This window comes from Melitaea cinxia, chromosome 30 (genome assembly GCF_905220565.1).
Source record: "Melitaea cinxia chromosome 30, ilMelCinx1.1, whole genome shotgun sequence".
NCBI lineage: Eukaryota > Metazoa > Arthropoda > Insecta > Lepidoptera > Nymphalidae > Melitaea > Melitaea cinxia.
In genome coordinates this window covers 2,795,932-2,809,703 of record NC_059423.1, presented here as the reverse complement: position 1 = coordinate 2,809,703, position 13,772 = coordinate 2,795,932, and positions in this window count along the sequence as shown.

Here is a 13,772-nt window from a genome sequence, read left to right as displayed (position 1 = left end):
TGGGGGGGATTGGGGATTGGGTCGGCAACGCGCTTGCGATGCTTCTGGTGTTGCAGGCGTCTATAAGCTACGGTAATCGCTTACCATCAGGTGAGCCGTAAGCTTGTTTGCCGACCTAGTGATATAAAAAAAATAAGTATGTAGATACTATTTATATGTATAATTATAGATATATGTTAATGTTAAATTATTAATTATTATTTATGCTGTTTTAATAAATTTTTATTTTAAAATGTCTTTACATATGTAAATAACGATAACTTTTTATTTCATTTTGAAGTAATTTTTTTTACACACGCTTGACTCGGGGAGTAAGCTGGGGAATGCGTGATGAGAGCGTTACGAAAAGTGAGATCGGGTGAGGCGAACGGAGCAAGAGAGTGAGGTCCGAGCACACATTTTCTTTCTCTCTTTCTCTCATAGCCAGTTACTTATCGTATATGTATTTAAGACACAGTGCAGACCTATTGTGCAGAAGTTTTACTTCAGTCGTGTGGTACAGCAGTGGTGGTGGTAAAGCATACTCGTTTTTTTTTTAATTTGTACTATACAACTTACAAAATTAAAAAGTCATTTTTGTATGTCCGTTTTGTTTTACAATTGAATCCTTAACCATATTCTAATTAATTTAATAATTATTAATATTTATTATTAATATAAAGTTGATTTTGTCGAAATTACAGCAATAATAATAATAATAATTTATTCTTTATTGTACACATTAAAAGAAGTTTACAATTTATTAAACAATTCAAGAAAGAAATGTACAACAGGCGGTCTTATCGCTAAACAGCGATCTCTTCCAGACAACCAGCTTGGAGGAGATAATGTGAAACAAGCGGAAAGGGTGTACAAACTTAAAATAAAAGAAAACAAGAATGAAATCAAATATGCACACATACATGCATACATATACACATACTACATACTACAAACAATATTAACTATACTAAAAATTACAGAACGTATTACATAAAAATATATAAATACACTACACAAATATACACAATATTATTTTAAACGTATTTTTTCTCTTTTTGAAGTAAAACCTCTTTAGACACGTTTGACTTCGGAAGTAAGCTGGTGAATGCGTGACGAGAGCGTTACGAAAAGTGTGATCGGGCGAGGCGAACGGAAGTTGAGAGGGAGATAAGTTAGTGAAGATAGAAAGAGAGAGAGTAAGAAAGAAAAAAAGTATGGCCCATCTCCATTTTAGCCGACTTTAAAAAAGGAGGAAGTTCTCAATTCGTTTGCTTTTTCTATTGGTGTTAACGTCATAACTTTTTACTGGGTATGCTGATTTTGAGTTTTCTTTTTCTAATCGAAAGCTGGTGCTTTTCATATTATTGTATTTAAATTTGATTGCTGGTGTGTAGTTTTTGAGATATGCGTTATAATGCGTACTTAATTGTTTTACTTGTTGATGTACAAATTGATTATTATTTCAGTTCCAATTTTCTCTACTTCCCATTTTTTCCTGTTTACCTTCCAAAAAAAGTACAAAAAAAATCCAAATTCCCTTAATATTAAGTTAATTTTATCGTTTGTCGGTTACGAAAAATAAATGTTTTATTCAAACCTTGAGATTACGTCTTCATGCTATAACATTTTGAGGTCGTGGTCTAAAATATTAACATAACGTTACGTGTTTCATATGTATAATTAATGAATAGATTATAATGAATCCTTAATATGTTATTCCTATATTTGTCTTTCCGTAAGAGACATTTTTTCTTAATTTTTTTATTTTTTATTACTGGTATGGCTGATATTACTGCCAGCATTGGAGTTGGATTTGTTTTACACTACAATCATCTGTTAATTATTAAAATAATACTATACTACTGTTGTAAAATAAATATAAAGACATGTTTATTATTAGTCATAGGATAGGCAATAAGATCGAGTCCAAAGCAAAAACTGCAGCAAAAAAACTAGGTATTCTCTCTAAGGTCAGGCGTTACTTCACTCCAGAACAGTTGCTTCAACTATATCAAGCACAAGTTCGGTCTTGTATGGAGTATTGCTGCCATCTTTCGGATGGATCCGCCAAATACCAACTGGCAACTTTGGACTCGGTGGAAAAACGAGCTAAGAGACTCATAGGTGACCCTACTCTGACAGACACTAAGTTGCAGAGTCTCGATCATCGGCGTAGGGTAGCTCGTCTGTCGGTGTTCTACAGAATATATTTCGGTGAGTGTGCGGAGGAATTGTACGATCTAATTCCCCCAACAACCTTCCGCCATCGGGACACTAGGCGCGGTCGATCGTTCCATCCTTATGTCATCGATATGCCACCTACGCGCACAAAACGCTTTGGCTCTACTTTCCTGATGCGCACAGCTAAGGAATGGAACTCGTTGCCCGCGTCTGTGTTTCCCGAACGATACAATCTGGGTGCCTTCAAGGCCAGAGTGAATAGGCTGTTATTAGGCAGGCATGCTCCACCTTCGACTGCATCGTCACTTAACATCAGGTGAGATTGTGGTCAAATGCCTGCCTATTTGTCATCAAAAAAAGAAGATATATGAACACTGTACTTACTGTTCATCTGTATTTATCACTTCGCTGAAGTGATGAACACTGTTCTAACTACATTTTGGATTTATTATATTCACTCTAATTGGAATGTCTAAAATTTACTATTAATCAACTATTATTTTTTATAGTTGATTGAACGTTTTATTATACAAAAATAGTAAAACTTTTATTTTTAAACATTTTTGAATATCATATTAAAAATTGACCATTATTGACCAGTATTGACCAGTATTGTTATTGATTGTCATAGTAAGTGTTATTGTTGCGCTGGCGGCTGCGGGTTCGATCCCCGCATATGACAAACATTTGTATCAGCCATACAGGTGTTTGCAGTGGTCTGGGTGTTTGTGCTGTCCTTGTGGGTCTCCCCACCGTGCCTCGGAGAGCACGTTAAGCCGTCGGCCCCGGTTGTTATCAAATACACCTGATAGCGATCGTTACTCATAGTTGGGGAATATATTCGCCAACCCGCATTGGAGCAGCGTGGTGGATTAAGATCTGATCCTTCTCTATAATCATTCTTGTTTGTTATATTTTGGTGTATATTAAAGAGTTATCATTAAACTTAAGTAATAGTAGAAAAAAAATTAAAATGTCAGTGATTATGTCATACTATTGTTTAAATTAAAATTTTGACAGATTAGTTTTTATTCTACGTGTCATTGGCGAAATCATCTATGCTCATTTGGCACTATTGAAAGCCATTAACCCTGAAGAAGAAAAAGAAGATTATTTTTTTATGACATATTAAAATTATAAATTTACATTAATTTTATTTAATTTTTAGTTAGTTATTCTTCTTGTTTATGAAAAAAAGAAATCTGATTAAAAATAAATGAGACGTTAGTGTTTTATTAGTGTCTACAATCACCGAATTCGACTAAACCGGGCCGTGAAATTCAATCAATTCAATGCTGGGCGATACTGCTATTTATGTTAATATTTACATGTTTGATAATAATTAAAAAATAAAGAATTAGGTACTTACCAATTCTTTTTTACCGACTTCAAAAAAGGGAAGAGGTTACTCAATTCGACCGTATATACAAATATATTTTTTTTAAATGTATGTTCGGGGATAACATCGTCGTTTATGAACCGTTTTAGATAAAAAAAAATTTTGTTGGAAAGGAGATAACTCAAGTGTGGTACCGTGATACAGGAACCAGGATCTGATGGTGGAATCCCAGAGAAATCGAGGGAAATCCTCGAAAATCGTAGTGACGACTAGTGCATTTGTTTTTTTTTCGTCTACTTACGTTGTATTACTTTTCGATGAAATTGAAGTCGGTTTTTTTTCGAGCAAACAGTTATTAATAATAATAATATTATTAATAACTGTTATTTGTTTATAGTAATAATACTTATAATTATTTATTTTTAAATTTATAAATACTTTTAAAATATTAGTATTTAAATAAAAACCGACCACAATCACCGAAGTAACATTCTCGATAAAGATACGCATAGCACTTTTGGAATCCGCTCGCTTGCGACAGAAGTGAAATCTGTGCGCGCGCACACTATGAACTTGGCCTCGTTTATAATAAGTGTTACATTCGAATTTGTTTCGCGAATTATTTTATAACTTTATATAACACTAGATCCGACAGACGCTGTACTTCCTTGATAACTGTCTTTTTTTGAACGACTGGGTTAGCAAACAAGCGTATGGCCTACCCCATGCCAAGCGGTTACTTTAGTCTATGGACACCTGCAATACCTGCAGCATCGCAAGCAGGTTGCCGACCTCACTCCCGACCCACAATTAGTATTTGAGAGCAGTGATATTTGGCTGTGACTTTCTGTGAGGTTGAGATACTTGCTCAGATGAGGTGCTTTAATAAAAATTTTAATTTTATAACGATGGTTAGTAAGCATATTTGCATATATTTAGTAGTGCGTACACATATATAACTATAATAACATATGTATATTGCTTCAGTAAACTTGTTAAAACTGTCATTCAAATGAATGGCTAACTCTGTGTCTCTGTCATTGATCAGCTCCACTCAAGCAAATGCCTAATTATCTATTCTATAATGAGTGTTTTAGTTGATTACATATGTTTAAATATTTTTTAATTTTTGTTTACTTTCATTATAAATTAAAACTTAAAATGCTGTTTGTAAAAATAATTAAATTAGTAAAAAAAAAAATTAATATTCAATTATTTGTTTATTCAAATTTATAAATATTAGTACTCTGGAAAAAATATACTTTGTACTACACAATCTGGAACTATTTTAAGCAGAAATATATATTTTAAGCCTTTATTTGTGTGTACCATCTATACTAATAAATGGAGACCCGGTTTTTTGTCCGGTTATACTGCGAAAACTACTGAACCAATCGGTATAAGACTTAAACGATAAGATGCAGCGTGTTTCGAAACAGTTTTTAGTATATGATATGTTGGTGATGACTTATCGTGGAACAAAATGTGGACGGATAAAGGTCGCTAATAAAGTATAAATCAATAAAAAATTAAGTCACATAAAAACTTAACGTTTTTTATTATGTTAAACATTAAACTAAAAAACCGACTTCAATTCAAAACAGACGAAAAAATAATAAATTAAATATGGGTTGTTAGGGATAACTCATAAAGTACTTGTCAAAATTTGATCGAATTTAAATGAGACCTCACAACAAGTACCAGCTTTTGATTAATAAGAGAGTCGTCGAAAGCGGTATACCCAGTAAAATGTTATGAAGTAACAAACACCCTAAAAAACAGTCGAATTGAAAACCTCGTAAATATTTTTTTAAGTTAACGAAAACAGGTTCTATATCTAACATAGCACAAAATTAAAAAGGTATAAAAACTTATTGAGAATTTTTTTTTTCTTTTTTTTATTTACAATCGAATAAACACAACAGTTTCATTATTTGCAACACATTACACGTAATATAATTATTTTGTAACGTCTATTAAACTACTTTGCAGCTTATGTGTTATAACTGTTAAGTATTCTAAGCGCGTGCGCACCTTACAAGGTTAGAGAAATGGGTCGACGCGAAATCCTGTCTCTTTTACTCTAGATTTGCCGTACGACTTAAAAAAATGATAAATACCTATATATAAATATATATAATACCTTAAATATATAAAAAACCTACTACTATATATAATATATAAAAATACCTACTATTCCTACGATCTCAAACATTCTACTAAGTTTGTAATCTCGACCTCACCGTTCAATCTCTTTCGTGTCTTCTTCATTCTACGAGACATTAGCAAAATCATGCGTGCTATTTAGCGCGATTGAATGCCATTAAACTTAATGCATGAATGAATAGATATATTTTCTTTAAAAAAATTGTAGTAAAATTTATATAAATAACAAAAAAAATCGCTGTTAAAAAAATGTTACTCGTTTTTTTTTGTTGAAGTAAAGCTTCTTTACACCCGCTTAACTCGGGGAGTAAGCTGGTAAATATGTGACGAGGGCGTTACGAAAAGTGTGATCGGGTGAGGCGAACGGAGCAAGAGTGTGAGCTGAGTACACATTTTCTTTCTTTCTAGCCAATTACGTTTCGTAAATCTAAGCCATGCTGTAATAAGAGAATAGAGAAATGTCTTACGGCCTGTTACTGTGGGGTGATGCTACGGATATTGAGGCTGTCTTTATCTTACAAAAAAGGGCTCATTTACGATCTTGGAGCTCGAGTCTCCCTAAGGGATGTTTTACAAAAGGTACACATATGAACAATTGCGTCGCAATATATTTATAGCAATATTATTTATATTCACCAGAATATTCATTGTTTTGAAATAAATAGTAATAATCGCAGTGTAAACACCAGAAGGAATAACAAAATTGTAACTCCAAGTTTCCGAATACGCAAAGTAAACGTCTCCTTTCTGGGTCATGGTATTCGCATGTATAATAAAATACCACAAACGATTTTGGAATTGTCTCAAAATAAATTTAGTTTTTATTTAAAAAAAAAATAATAGATAAAGCTTATTACTCGGTGCAGGATTACATAGTTGATAAAGATGTGTGGACTTAGTGACGCTGTATTTCATGCAACATGTTTCTAATTTTGTACTAAAACACAGTTTATATATTATTTTTCAAAAGAGTAACTGCGGAGTTTCTTGCCGATTCTTCTCTGCAGAATCTACATTCCGAATCGGTGGTAGCTTCACTTTTACAAAAATAATAATTTATTTTTAGTTTTAATTTGTAAAATGACGATTCCAATGTGCTCTTGGCCTATTTGAATAAAACTGTTTTTGATTTTGATTTTGAGAAAGGGAAAATAAAAAACAAAAACAGTTAAAAACAAAAGGATAGAGATTTTATAGGTTCACACTTGTACTTATTGACATTTTGTATCATTCTTCTTAACGTTTTAAACATATGTATATATTAGACTTATTTCACCGATTGCTTATTATTTAAAAAAAAAACTATCTGACGTACAACGGTATCCAGCAGATAAATATATATGAGATATTTTTAACAACTGTCAAATATTCTATTTGCAATCTGTGAGTCCAAAAATTATATATTATTAGTTGAATTAAAACACACCCTATTTTCCTGTATTACATCCTACTGTTAAAACCTTTAAATAACTTATACTAAACAGGGTAAGACTTTGGTAAAAAAGTAAATATATATAAGACATACATCTTTTAAAATAAATAAAAAAATATCAGATTCAATATATGATGAGGTTAATACAGGTCATAGAAAATTGGAGTCAAATTTATTTCACATTACTAAACTTTTTCCTGTCCCGGCTGAAGAAGACAGTGGCGAAATGTCGGAGGAAATTTTCTAACCTAGGGGGGTGGGACATAAAGGAATATATTCCTTTGAGTTTGTATATTTGTATAGTATCTTTCTTTATAGCAGTAGTAATATAAAGAGATTTTTGACACTCCATAATAGTCAGATATAAGAGAAATATTTAATTTTATGTATAGGAATTGGCAAATAACTTTAAATGTCGTTAATTTGTTTTTTCAGGTAGGTTAAGCGTTTTTGTATAAACTTTATGTATAAAGAAAATTTGTATAATAAAATCTTTGTTTTTTCAGAGCAACACATTGTATAATTTTCCGATTCCAATTTTAAGTAGTCAACTAATATCTTATAAAACGAAATTTTATAAGACATTAGTTGAATACTTAAAATTGGATTATATATATTTCATTTATATGTGACTATTATGGAGTGTCAAAAATCTCTTTATAAAACAATACACATTACTACTGCTATAAAAAAGGTACTACACAAATATACAAACTCAAAGGAATATATTCCTTTATATATATATATATATATATATATATATATATATATATATATATATAAAACATCCAACTGACTGACTTCGAAATACACAGACCGAAGACAAGCACTAGCGTCTTTGGTGCGACAAAACCAGCCCTGCGGTCACCAACCCAGCTGTCCAGCGTGGTGACTATAGGCAAAACACATGAGTTCGCGCCATTTTTAGCGTGAACTTGGGAAGACCTATGTCCAGCAGTAGACTGCGATAGGCTGGAGTGAGTTTCTAGTTTCTCGAAGCACTATTTTAAATTTACTGTAACACGATTGTTTTAATTAATAATTTGGAGTAAACGGAATATATGCTAATAATATAGTGCAAAGATCAAAAATTTACGTATTAAAAGAGAATAATTTATAACTTCATTCACTGATTTTGAATGACTTACGTTTCATAAGGGTAGAAAATTGAAAATCCAAAATCGTGTAATTCACGCGGATGAAGTCAAATAACCATTTATTTGTAAAAACCACTATCATTTATCTACAACTGATGCATCATTGTTGCGCGATTATCGTTAGTGAACCGCATTGATTGGATCTGTTATTTTTCATAAATACAAATGTCTGCTCTTGTACGTCCTTAATTTGGCTGGTAGGGAATGCTTTTTGCATTAAGCGCGCCATTTGTACAATTTTTTAATGTATTGTACAATAAAGTATTAATAAATAAATAAATTGTAATTCCAGCTGTGTGTATATTTGGCCAATGTGCCAAAAGTTCATAATGTGCAAAACTTGAAACGGTCGATTTTACTCATGTTGGATTACAGCCTAAAAATATCCCACTGCTGGGCAAAGGCCTCTTCTCCGTATGGGAGGCGGATTGGAGGTCGAGACCTATACCCGTATGGACGGTATCCTACAAATAGTATCTAATAACCTAATGCAAACTTAAATAAGTATGTCTTGGCTATAAAAGTACACAATAAGCACATGTATATAAAATACATGTATATGCGTATGTATATGTATAGCTATGTAGATCTGTATGTATTGTTTAGGTATTGTGTCTGAAACGGGGTCAAACTTCTTTTAAAAATGAATTGACATCGAATTTGCTGCACTTGCTTGTGACCTAGAAAGGTTATATATGAGTAAATTTTTAAGCTGATTTAGTAATAATTTATTGAATTAATTATATCAGTAAAACATTAATACTAAACATTTTAAATTAACTATTAACAAAATTTAAAAATAAACAGTAAAACTATAAAGAGTAATAAGACAATTAAATTTCGAATGTTGTCGAATTGAAATCTGTATTATTAAATATTTAGAAAAAAAAAATTTTTTTTTCTTTTCCGGTTCCGCATTAAAAAACAAATCTCGATCGCGCCGCATCACTCTTGACCGTTTCGTTATGCGTTACTTTTACTTTTGATATACGCGTTTATAATTATATATTCGTAAAATAAAAAAGTAGGTTAGTGGTGCTAAAAGATTTCGCAATGGGCAAACATTAGATGAATTCCGGTAAAAAAAAAATTAAGCAATCGACATCTAATCAATTCTCATAGATACCTCTTCACATAACATTTCCTGACCACTTTCACGAGTAAATGTCGAAATTAAAAAAAAATTACGCAATCAAAAAAAAACTCACCTGCTTAAATCCTCTTTTCAAAAAAAAATAACACTGACACAAAACACTCGCACTCGATTTGTCAAAAGAAAAAAAAAACAAAAAAATCACAAAACTGTCAATTTCAAAGGCATACGGTCAGAGCCATGGCTCTCGACTTACTATTGTGACCCGACGAAAATATGAGGCCAAATGATAGTTGCATAACAGTTTATTGCGAAGTATTACATAAAAATGGCCGTTGGGCACTCAAGTTGTATATTATGCAAAGATCGGACGGTTTTATTAACGTTTATTTTTTGGGTTAGCTGCAGCGTCCTGCGAATGCTCCGAGCGATGTCTCGCACTGCCGAATAGAAAGTTCGTTTTCATCTGTTCGGAATACTTGAACGGCGTATCGTGATGCTAATGCCTTGCCCCCCTACTTTCATTCGAAGTGGGGTGCACAGTTAGGTCAAAATGGATCTTCGTATAGTGAGGTAATCGTATGAATGAAATCGATATAAGAACTTTCGTATGAAAACCTTTTTTACAAAAAAAAATCAAATTGAAAAATTTTTTTAAATGACCTACATCGTAAGATAATAAGAGTTTGACCTATATTTTTATTTTAATTAAACAGCTAAATATTCTTGCTGTAAAAGCGATACTGTAAGCAATAATGTAAGACCACAGCTGGGCAAATACTTTCTCGTACTTAAAGGAATTGAAGCGTATTTCGCTACAATCACGCTCTACTGCTGAGAAATACACATGTGACGATTTCTCTTAAGAAATGTTGTTTTTGTCTTTTACAGAGCACAAGATAAATTAAGAAAGTTAGGTGTAACAAAATCAAAATTGAAAATTACTTTATTTAAATAGGCTTCAAAAGCACTTTTAATCGTTATTCAACAAATTAATAAAATATTAGTTTCAATTAATTAATTATTATTAAAAGTAAAGCTAACACCGATTCGGAATGTAGATACAAAAAAAAATCAACAAGAAACTCCCAAATTGCTCCTTTTTATAAAATTAGAAAAAAATTATGCATGAAATTCAGCGCCACTAAATCTATAAATAGTGTAATAATCTATAACATTTCGTGTCTATTAAACCACCATTAATTTAACCAATTACAAACGTTCAAAATTACACTTGAAACTCTTTAATAAAAGACATCATATATCTTGTTTATTAGCAATGTAGGTAAATAAAAATGTTAGCTGTTCAACAGGCCGAAAACGGGCAGCAACCTCTTCGGTGCGACAAAGCCAGCCCTGCGGTCACCAACCCGCCTGCCCAGCGTGGTGATTATGGGCAACACACATGAGTTCACGCCATTTTTGGCGCGAACTTGCGGCCTATGTCCAGCAGTGGACTGCGATAGGCTGAAGTGATGAAATAAAAATGAATCCCCGAAGTATATTTGCACAAATTCAATTAGTTTTTAGTTTTCATTATTATCAGTAAAGTTATCAAAATTTCAAATAAATATTCGTTAATAAAATAAAATTAAAACTACTCATAACACATTCACCATAAGATATAATTAATACGTAAATATATAAAACATAAACCCGTTACAAAACATAGGAAATTGCTCCTCTGCCGCATTGCGTTAGTGCATTGTACTACAGGTATAGAGTTATACAAAATTCTGCAGTTACAGGGTAAGGCTTTGCTCAAACCTGTTAAATTAACATAAAACCTGTAAGTCTAGAAATTTAAATAGAAGATACGATTAATGTTATTGTAAATTCTTTAAAATTTACAGTAAATTACTCTTTACATTATTATTTTAATTATAGGGATGGTTGGGTTTAGTAATGTTAGGATATTGCAAGTCATATTACTAATATACTACGATTCAGCCTGTAATATCCCACTGCTGGGCATAGGCCTCTTTCCCCATGTAGGAGAACCATCACGCCGCTCCAATGCGGGTTTGGTATATTCCCTACTATAAGTAACGATCGCTATCAGGTATGCGTGATAACAACCAGTACCGACGTATTAACGCGCTCTCCGAAGCACAGTCGGGATACCACAAGGATAGACATCGAAACCGGAAAGAAATATTTGTACAAATACAAATATACATCCCGAGCGGGAATCGAACCCACGAACCGTAGATGTTTAAGGCAATTACTCGTATCACTGTACCAGAGCGGTTGCTTACTAAGTGAGGTGTTGAAAATTATAAAAGATGTTATACATAGACTTGACTTGTCTTTCTTCGCCGTTCTTCTCAGAAGAAATATTTTGAATAATAAAAATCAAAATATAAGTATCATCATATCATCATATCAAAAATCATCATATCAAAAATTTCGATCTAGCGGCTATATCGTTCCTTCGTAATTTTTATCAAATTGAATTGTAAAATAAGGCTCACAAAAATGTCTGCTGTAATGACTATAGGATTAAAATTTTCATGTTTTTAGATTTTCCCATTCAGTATGAGAGACGTCGATTGGAAGGACTACTTCTACGACTATCTCTCGGGTTTTCGCCGCTACCTCTTCAAGGATGGCGATGACACGATACCGCAAGCGAAGATTAAATGGAAAAGGTAATGGTTTTTCATGTTTACGTTATTCTTATTGTTTATACGGTCGCTTAGGACCGAATATAAAAATCATCATATCAGGAATTTCGATCTAACGGGTACATCGTTCCATAGCTTAATTGGCTAGAGCACCGACACGGTAAGTCGGAGATGCAGGTTCGATCCCCGCTGTCGGTCGATTTTTGATATGATATTAAAAATTATTTAGAATTTCTTAATGTATATTGTGTGGGTAACACAAAAATAAATCATACGAATAATTGTACTTAATTTAATGTCCCCCCACTTGTTTTGTTTTTTTATTCTGTTATTTTCGCGACAAAATTCAAAGTGCATCGTTTATATTAAGTGTCCATAAATGACTTTATGTTCATATAAGTGTATAGCTGACCTGACGAACTTCATACCGCCTTATTTTATTTCGTGAACATAACAATTATACCTATCGAAACAAAATATAGCATATATTTTAAGTTAGACAAAGTTACATATCTGTGAAAAATTTCATTAAAATCAGTGTAGTAGTTTCGGAGATTAGCCCGGACAAAAATTGACACGAGAGACAACTTGAAAAGTACTCGCCAGATCTTGTCAAATTTAAATGGGACCACACAACAAGCACCAGCAACAATGACGGGCCAACTAAAATGATTATTGGAACGAAGTTCCTTACGGCAGGCTTGACATTTGGCTGAGCGACCGAAATGAAAAAAAGGTGATACTAAAACCGTAAGAAAAATATGTAACGGAAGTGACGTAATATCAGTCACACGACTGTATAATATGATGTTTGTAAAACTAAAATATTACTAGTTAAGTAGTTTTTTTAAAATTATTTATGTAATTTTATACTGTCGACATAAATAAATAAAGCTATATTATGTTTTTTTTATTTCACTTAATAGTTTGAATTATATTATTATTATTTTGTAATAAAGTAAATCAATACTTTATTTTACGGTATTTGTTATTTTCTAAAATACTAAATTTCCTAAATACTTTTATGTACTTAATTAAAAACCAATCAACAAAATTAAAAAAAAAATCAAGAACTAGAAAATATATATAAAATTCAACATATTTTTTTTCAAATTGTGTTGCTTCTATACTATCCGAAGGAACTTCGTTCCTAGCTGGTGTCCCATGACACCACATAATTATGTTAGTCGGGACTATAACGCATAAAAGACGTAATGCAGCAATGATGTTTTATTTTATTTTATTATAATCTTACTAACAATAAGTAACATAAATTATAAGTAAATATTGTTACTAACACACTAGTAGACTATGGATGTACACGTCTGAAAATATAAACGTTTATTGTTATTATTATTATTGTTATACTGAATGTCACTCCGCCCGCCCAATACATAATAGATACATACATTATAATAACTACTTATATAAATAATATAGTAAATTTACTTATACTTACATATATAAATATAAGCGGGTGGAGGAATACGCCCCGGCAGGGAGATCAAACGGCCGGGGGTTAGAGCTGTAGGCTGAGAAACCATTATTATTGTTATTATTATTATTATTATTTAGCCCACGCGACTGAAGTAAAACTTCTTAAGTTGCCCCTACAGTAATATACGAAACGTAACGCTCTCTCTTTCTATCTTCACTAACTTATATCTCCTTCTCGCCTCGCCCGATCACTTTTTTCGTAACGCTCTTGTGAGGCATTCACCAGCTTACTCCCCAAGTCAAGCTTGCGTAAAGTTTCACTTCAAAAATACAGTTGAATTGAGAACCTCCTCCTTTT